Source organism: Plectropomus leopardus, chromosome 11 (assembly GCF_026936395.1).
Source record: "Plectropomus leopardus strain MGB_pleo_1.0 chromosome 11, ASM2693639v1, whole genome shotgun sequence".
NCBI classification, from domain to species: Eukaryota; Metazoa; Chordata; class Actinopteri; order Perciformes; family Serranidae; genus Plectropomus; species Plectropomus leopardus.
Genome location: NC_142186.1, coordinates 27294692 through 27303706, shown reverse-complemented (window position 1 = coordinate 27303706; position 9015 = coordinate 27294692). Strand labels below are relative to the sequence as shown.

Below are 9015 nucleotides of genomic sequence, written 5' to 3'. Positions count from 1 at the left end.
CATGTCAGCATTTGGCCTCCTGTTGTTTTAATCGTAATCTAAGTAGGGATAAAGGGTGTGTGTTCTCTCACACATACACAATCATGGAGGTAATGTTGACATTCCATTAGCGATAGTGGATAAAGATATTAATGTGTGTGCTGGTGGTCGGCACAACAGATCAGATTACAGGCTCTTAAATGTCTACCTGATCCATCCAAGGTTTAGTTTAGTGTGCAGTCAGCTTCCAAGGCATTAAAATCTAACACACCCTCACTGTACTGCAGCCCTTTAATTTTTGGAAATCGATAAATGTTTTATGTAGTTTTTATGCCAGGATCTAAGAAGTTTGGCTTGCACCCAAACAGGAATAATGCAGTAAAACAGTCTGTGTATAATATTTCCAGCCAGTCAGTTTAATGAAAGGGACTGATCCCTCCTAGAAGGACCGATACAGTTGGTGAAGTGCTGCTCATATGGTCCTCAGGGAGCTGGCTGCTGCACGAGAGCAAGTTCATTGTCCTTTTTTTTTTGATAAGGCATTGAAGATCTTTTGTCTATCAGCTGACATTTGTGTAATTGTTTTTAAATGTTGTTACCCATGGTTCAGGCTTCTGTGCAGGTGGGGGGGGGGGGTCCAGGATATACCCCTGTCGTCATCACCACAGAAACGGGCCAGTACAATATGAGCTCCATGGCAACACAGGCCGCCCACACTCCCCTCAGGCTGCGTGCCGGGGACGTGCCTGTGTGTGTGTGAGAGAGAGAGGGAGTAATAGAGCAGAGGTTGTTAATTGATCTATTTTTCAGGCTGTTCAGTTGAATCGGGATGAAGGGAGAGACGGTGGGGTTTTTTAATGATGCCACAGGGGAGTTGTGCTCTGCGTCCTCCCCTGACAGGACTTCTGCTGTTGCCACTTGCACTGACATAACTCGGCTACCTGTAACTCTTCTGCATACTATACTTTCAGCCAGGCCCCGGTGCCACTCATACGTTTAATTACCAATTCAGTCTTTCTTTTCTCCCTGACTGTGTTGCTTTCTCTCTCTCTCTCTCTCTCTCTCTTTCGTTCGAGGTTTCTGTGTCTGAGGCGCTGCCCTCTGTCAGAGTGTCATGCCTCATTGTGTATGAAGTAGGCCCCAAGTTGTGGCCTCTGGCCTCTTGGAGGAGGATGTGGACAAGCTGAATGTGGAGACAGTCAGCCAATTAGAGTCTACGAATGGTCAGCAGCATGCCAGCAGTGCTACTCGTCTGACTCTCAGCATCCAGGTGAGACTGTAGTTCAAGTCGAATGAGATATTTTTAGCATCATAGCGCCATTCTACAGTTATCTCTCTACATCAGCCATCTGGGAGCATTTTTATAAGAACTGTGTGTGTCCATTACCTGGTGTTTATAAGTATTAAAAGTTCAGATCCCTAATCATCTCGCCTGTTAAGACCATCCTAATGACATGAGCTGAACATTGTGTTTCTCTCTCTGTATCAGTCTGGACTCGCTGCCAACCCAAACACCCGACAGACAAACTCCCTCAGCCAATCCTGACATTAGCATTAGCCTCTACTATCCAAATTTGTTGTTAGGTTGGACATTAACAGTATATCTAAAAAATACAATTCATTTATGTTTACCATTTTTTCGTGAGGTGTGCCTCCTAGACAACAATCCCATAGAGGTTTTTCGCAATACACTGGCGTTGCCAGCATTTTTCACAATTTCTCATTAAGCAACTAGCTGAAGCATCTCTGCCGAATACCAGCTGGCAGAACCTTGTTGTATGTCAGAAGCATTGTTATCTGCTTGGCCGAGATCCCCAGCCTATAAACCAACAGAGCCACTTGGTAAATTAAACTTTTGCAAAATCCAGTTGGACAAACTGCAAAAACTTATTTTCCTCCAAGAAACTCTGCAACTGCATACTCTTGTTCTTGTTTAATTGTTATTATTTACTGCAATAACTTCATGTATTGCTGTGTTTACTAACGTTAGAGTTATCGCTTGTTGCTTCGGGAGTCGCCATTATTGTTCTGCAAGCCTGCATTTGACGTCATCAGCTACAACGCATTCCCTTATTGGCTGCTTATGTTGCCAGCTACAGTGTGGATCCCTGATTGGCCCAGATTGGATTTTAATTTTTGGAAAGGCAGCAGCGAGTTCAGAGTGATACAGAGAGCCAAACAGAATGTGGAGCTCACGTCATCAGGATGGCCTCACCAGGCTACTAACCATCAGCCATCAAAAGAGGAGAGGAGGCTGGGAGTGAGCTGTAGCTATCCGACTTCTTTGTCTTCCCTCCTCCCTCCTCTCCCTTCTCCCCATTCCGGTCCGAACCAAACCCTCAGTCCCAGTATCCCACAAGCACAGCAAGTTTCTTCATTTAGTTTTATTTCCTCTGCTCTGTTCGATCTGGCCTCCCTGCTGCTAGAGCTACACCTTTTTCTGCTTATCACACTTATGCACTGCATAGACAGACGCTGAGACTTACACACACACACACACACACACACACACACACAGAGGATTACATTAGAATTTCCTATTCATTTGAACTCTGTGCTATTACCCACCCGCCTTTCTCTTCCTCCTTCCATCCCTGCCCAGTTACTTGCCTGAAATGTGATGTGGGTTTCCATAGCAACCGTCTGTCTGTATCAGAGGGGAGTTTCCTTACACGGACTAGAAAGGATGCTGAGAAAGGGGAGTCACACAAAAAGACACACATGCATGCCTTTCTGAAACTGTTGATTAGCAATCAGCATGTCCTTCACACTGACTCTTTAATTTTAATGAGCTCCAAAAAAAGCTGTTGATTGGGTGAATCCAACAGGAATACACTTGAGTGTTGTACAAATTGGGCATTCAAGTCGAATTGATGTTGTGGCTCATGATGTAATGTGGGAAAAAAACTGTATAAAGGTGAAGATTGCCTTATTTTTGGAATCATACTTCACTGAGGTGACATCAGTCATGACAGTGATTGTTTGGGGTTACAAATGATTTTGTTTTTGCTACTTTACTGTATTTATCAACAGTTCTACAAGGTTTTATTATAATGTAACACAAATCAGGCTATTTGTGTTACATAGATAATAATGGTGTTTGTTTTCTTTTCCTGCATTTCCATGTGGTGTTTGTGTCTGTCTCATTGTGCTGCTGCGGTGCAGCTCTCACTTTCCAGAGGAATGTAGGTCAGGTGGACAGCAGACTGTAAATTGTCTATTGTTGCTAGTGTTTTTGTGTGTTCCCAGTTTTCCACCATATGCATGCACGGATTAGATGCTAGGTCACTATGACCCTGAGTAGAAATGAATAGTATAGAGTATAGACAATGAACGAATAGAATGAATGGATAAATGAAGGAGCTAAATTGAACTTTTGTATAGAACATGCAGTCACAAAGACATTAATATTCTTATATATATATCCTTTTTTGCAAGTCCTATTACACATCCTTTTATAGATCATTGCTCAAATACAAAATGTATTTGTTTTTTGTGTAAGCTACCGGTTTAAATATGTATGAGTATACTCATCAACTGCATTTTTCCAACTGCAGAACTTTTTTGACAGGGGAAACAATCCATTTGCTGCCTGTGTAAACACACTCAGTAACAACTTGGCTAACAAAAATAACTGTGTGGCATCTGGCGAGTGATTATATATTTACATTTTCTGAGCCTCTCTCCCATGCAAAACTATTGACAACAGCCCTATCACATTATCTGCCTCATCCATTAGGAGTTAGGCTGCGATTAGCCAACACAAAGAAGTGTGCTCAAACATTCTCAGGTTGGAACAGACTGTTTACATCTCTTCTCTGCCACCCTGTTTTTCTCCTTCCAACTCATTTCCCTCCATTACACTATTCACTGCTTTGTGTAATGATCTGAACAAATATATATATAATATATTGATACTTTTACCCCTGAAATAGCCCACTCTAGAAGTTATTCAATCCTTACCCTCCTGCTGCAGCTTTCTCCTCTCCTTTCTGCCATGTTATGGAGAAAGGTTGTAGGGCTGCAGTTAACAGGGCATGACCAGAGGGGGGTGCACTTTCACAATCTCTCCCTGTGACTCAGTAACTCCTCAAACTCCTCTTCATCTTCCTAAATGTTCTTTCACACATGGTGCTGGCAGACACACTCACAGCACACAGACTATTTAAGCTACATGGTCAGAATAATTAATGCAGGAAATGATCACAGACACAGGAGTGATTAATTTCAAGCTGTGACAAACTGACATGACTGATTGTTCCTACCAGGTTGCCGGGCTTTTAATACTCGCGGCCATTCAGGGATAGCATCCATCACAGTGACCCACAATCCTGCGGGGGTCTGTGCAGTGTGTGTGTGTGTGTATGTGTGTGTGTGAGAGAGAGAGAGAGTGTGTGTGCGCTCTCCTGTTTCTTCAGCGTGCATGCAAGCTCGTGTGCATATGTGTGTATGTGCATGCACTTTGTCTGCATGGCACAGTTGTCTGTGTGTGTTTTTAAGTATATTTTCACTAATTTATCAACTTTGTGACTGTAAAGCTCATGGGGGGGGGGGCATCTCTGTGTGATGCAGCAAAGCAGATCCACCATAAACCTTTACAACCACCCTTATGTAACCCACAGGGGACCCACACTTACACTCACATTTCATCATATTTATCTTCTGTTACCTAGACATTGAAGACGTCAAACTTGTCCAACCACAATGTCTTTCTTTTGCTGTCTCTTTTCTTCTTCAGTCTCTCTATGAAGTGCAATGTGAGTGTGGTTTAAACTGTTTTTCACTCACATTTTGTGTTTCCATGAAGCACAAAGGTTCATGTTCGCAGCAGTTTACGGTAAACAGGATCCTGTCACGTAGCCAAGACAGTTCAGGATAATTGCAAGTGGTGGGGGAAAATGGGGAGATAATGCGATCTGCCTGCTGATTATGATACGGTTCAACCAGTCATCAAAGTCATTACTGATACGATAAGAAATTAAACTAAGTGTGTTGCAAGCTGTGTTTTTACTATCCAATTGCCACCTGCATTTTGGCATTAATCATTTTTATAATCCAATTTTGGGTTGTTTTTAATCTTCAAATGAATACCACATTCCATGTGCGCATGCTCATCTGTTTGAAGGTGTGTATGTTTAAATTCAAAACAACTTTTTTAATCCCACAAGGGGCAATTGGTTAGTTACGTTAGTTACGAGCTGCATGTACACAGAGTAACAGTGACAAATAAAACCATACAAACAAAGAAATAGACCAAGGAGATAAAATGTGTAAACTGAAGAAAAGCTACAAATAATGTGTATGTATGTGTATTTGTGTATGGCATATAGGCAACAAAGTAATGATGGAGCCCCCTCTTTGAATCAGAACACTGAGATTAAAGATGTGCTTCAATAAGAATCTCCTGATGTGTCCCTGATGCAAATTTGGGTTTTTTGAGATAGCAAAGATGTGACCCGCCTTACTCTGTTTCTGACCTTGACTTTCTTACCCTAACCAATCCCACTCCTTTCACTAATTTTACCAATCCAGCCAAGGAAGGCAGTGAGTACTAGAGTGGCAGAGTAGGGCAGATCATATTCTTAGTGTCCTAAAAAATGCAAATGTGTTTCCCTGACACTTGCCTGTACCTGTGGAGGGGTTTTAAACAAGGGCTTCAAAAAAACAGTTATCCTCAAAGATTGAGTAAATTCTAGCATAGAAAATATATTTTACCCAGAAATCAGGAGTCTGTTTTGTTTTGGGGTTTTTTTTTTGTAACCGCTGTGTTTTGTTGTCTTGTGTACTATAGATGCCATCTGCCCTGTGCACGGCACTCTGTGTCAGTATGTGACAGGACACGGCTTGTCACTGCGCACCCCTAGGGGGTTCTGACAACTGGCCCAGACACTGGCACTTGATCTGCTGGAGGCCGTTGCCATGGAGACTTGGGGTCAGACAGACCCTGCTCATCAGTGTTCAGGTCAGTTAATTGTGCACTGGATGCTAATTATGGGTAATGACTCTGTCCTTTGCAAAGGAGAAACTCAAACAAACAAAATGTTCTCTGTGTGTGGTTGTGTGTGTGTGTGTGTGTGTGTGTGTGTGTGTGTGTGTGTGTGTGTGTGTGTGTGTGTGTGTGTGTGTGTGTGTGTGTGTGTGTGTGTGTGTGTGTGTGTGTGTGTGTGTGTGTTGAACTCGAGGTCTCTGCTGTGTGGTTTGTGCGTCTATTCAGGGTATTAATTCCTATGCAGCGTTGGAGGCCCACGTCAACCTGTCTTCCCTTTGTCATAGGGTGCCCTTCTGTGACAACCTTGTACAATAGTTCCCCGCACACATAGACACAAGCACACACACACACTAACTCGCCCCCACACTCTCTCCTGTACACTTTTGTAATCTTTACACAGTTTCTGCTCCTTTTTTCATTCTGTCTCTCTCCCCACTCTTCTCTCAATTTACTTTTTCATTCTGCAACTTTGCCAGATTTAAAGCTGGGATGAGAATGCAAACTGCTCAGATCAATACAGTAAAAACTCATCTGGCCATGTCTCAGAATGATTTTTCTGCCCTTCGCTATCGATCCTCCCGTCTCGTCCTCCCCTCTGCCTCCCACTCAGAGATGACCTGGCACGGATGACTTCAGCTTGCATCTTTCGGTGTTCAGGACAAAGAGTTTTAGGTGTGCCAGTTGACCCCGCTAACATCTCCCTCAGTGACTGCACTTCCCTGCATGTCCTTCCTGTAACCAGTCCGATTCAGCAAATGCACTGTGCTTACATGTCACACAACAAAGGATTGCAAACAGCAAACTAAATTTGTCCCTCGGTGCAAATTGGTGTTTAAGCAGGTTTTTCAGGGCAGCCCTAGAGCATCTTGGGGCAGGGATGGTGCACGACAGGATAGAGAAGAACAACAGATCCTGAGAGAAGAGACTGATTATAAACATGTACAGATAAAAGAACCAAGTTTGTTGCTTTGGTTAGTAGTGCGTCTGAGTGACAGTGTCTTGTGTCGTCAGGTTAAAACTGGAGCCCTCCACTGCTGATATTGTTTCATCCCTGAAGAAAGACGGCTATGTCCCAAACTGACCCCGTTCTGGACAGGTACATTTAATACTGTCTCATATGTGTGACATATATCCACCCTGACCCTTTGGCTGCATTGTTTGGTGTAGTCCCACAGATGAGATCAGTAACAAAATTATCAGGCGGAGGCTATAAATTTTGATATATATTTTGAGACCGAATTCCTCCTTGTTAGTACAATTTAGACTCCTTCCCCCATCTTTTTTTTTTGGTTGGTTTGTTTGTCTGTGTGCATATCCCATAATAGGTACTGTTAGTATTTGTAGTTTTATGTTTGTATCAGGGTTCCCACAGTCATGAAATTCCTGGAAAAGTTATGTAATTATAAAAACTGTTTTCCAGGCCTGGAAAAAAATTGAAATTAATAGAATATTCTGAAAAAAGTTTTTAATATATATGTATATATTAATATTTATATATACAAGAGTACATTGTAATATATTACTGCACTGTGTGCCCTTTGGTTTTCTGCCCCCAAAAAAGAGGCGTGGCCTTGATATTTTGCATAGAGACGTCTGTTTTTTTGCATATGCAGCTAGTTGGCGGCAGGAATGTCTAACTTAAACTATTAGTATTAGAACCCCGTGGTATTTATATATTATATATATATATATATATATATATATATATATATATATATATATATATATATATATATATATATATATATATATATATATATATATATATATATATATATATATATATATATATATTTTTTTTTTTTACACTATCCAGACTGCAATGTCTAGCAACTATCTACATTTATGTTATTACTGATCACTGTCGTGATTTTTATAATATAAAATCAATAAAAAATATTTGAATAATAACCTCTGAAGAATGACCCCACGACTAAACAGCCTTGCACAAACACCAGTCAGTGCTTCTGCCTTTTTGCAATTTGCATTTTTTACATGATAAACCAAAGTATGACCTACAGAATAACCAGAAATCTCACCAATATGGATTTTTTGTCATTCCTATTTCTCTTCATGTATGTCAGCTTCATGCACCTCATCAAAGAGCTACAGGGAGGCTGCACCCTTAGACACTGCACTGTAGCACCCCCTACCTACAACTTAACATTTCACAGTTAGTGCTGAAAATATCACCTCACGAGGATCACAACACCAGTAACAAACAGTAGATAACCTTTATAATCTTTTGCTATTTAATGTTAAACTGTGCAAACAAAGTGTGCTCTGTCTGTATTCTCAGGATGGGTCAGCTGCATTTTTTCTCTGAGCCTCTCTGTACAGTCAGTCCCCTTTCTGTCGCAGCTGCACCAGGCATCCGGCTTTACCTGCCGAGTTCCACTGCTTTAGGTCAGCGTGTCCCTAACTGGTCTTCAGCCCGGAGTTGAGCTTCCTGTGCATACCAAGGAATGGCTCTCATCCCTCAAAGTGAGTCACAAACAACCAATACGGACATATATGCAAAGTTTGTTACACAGCTTTTCAAAGCTCCTCAATAAGCCCGAGTGTATTGAAGTGTCATGAGTACCGACAACAGGGTTCCCATGGTCAAGGAAAACCTGGAAAAGTCGTAGAATTTCACTGCCACATTTTTCATGTCTTGAAAAGTCATGGAATTAGTAGAAAACTTATCACAACACAATTAATCTTGTGTGGGTAACAATCCATTCTGTAGCTGACAGCAAAAATAAGCTTTAATATGTGTCAATGTGTTAAGTTTTGTTTTCAGTCACACGTTTCATCATTTTCTCCCTGTGTTTTTTTCTTTATATGTACACCAGCTAGCTGAGATTATGTTTTAATGAGTTTAACCCTTTGAAACCTGGAGCAACATCATTTTTCCTATGCTGCTTTCAGATTCCTTTCACAAGAATTTAACCCTTTGAACCCTGAGCAGGCAGGTTTGATTTCTTTAAAAAAAACATGGGAAAAAAGGCGATGACAAGCTTGCTAAGAAATGTTGCACAAATTTTAGATAAAAAAAAAACAAC

At 41.4% G+C, this 9015-nt stretch overlaps 1 long non-coding RNA gene across 1 annotated transcript; it reads left to right on the top strand.

Moving 5' to 3' along the window:
• Positions 1-746: 746 nt before the first annotated feature.
• Positions 747-8452, top strand: LOC148188286 (uncharacterized). Its single transcript, XR_015778058.1, has 4 exons — positions 747-1249; positions 5771-5941; positions 6980-7064; positions 8330-8452. It is a non-coding gene; the product is annotated as an uncharacterized LOC148188286 (long non-coding RNA).
• The last annotated feature ends 563 nt before the right edge of the window (positions 8453-9015 follow it).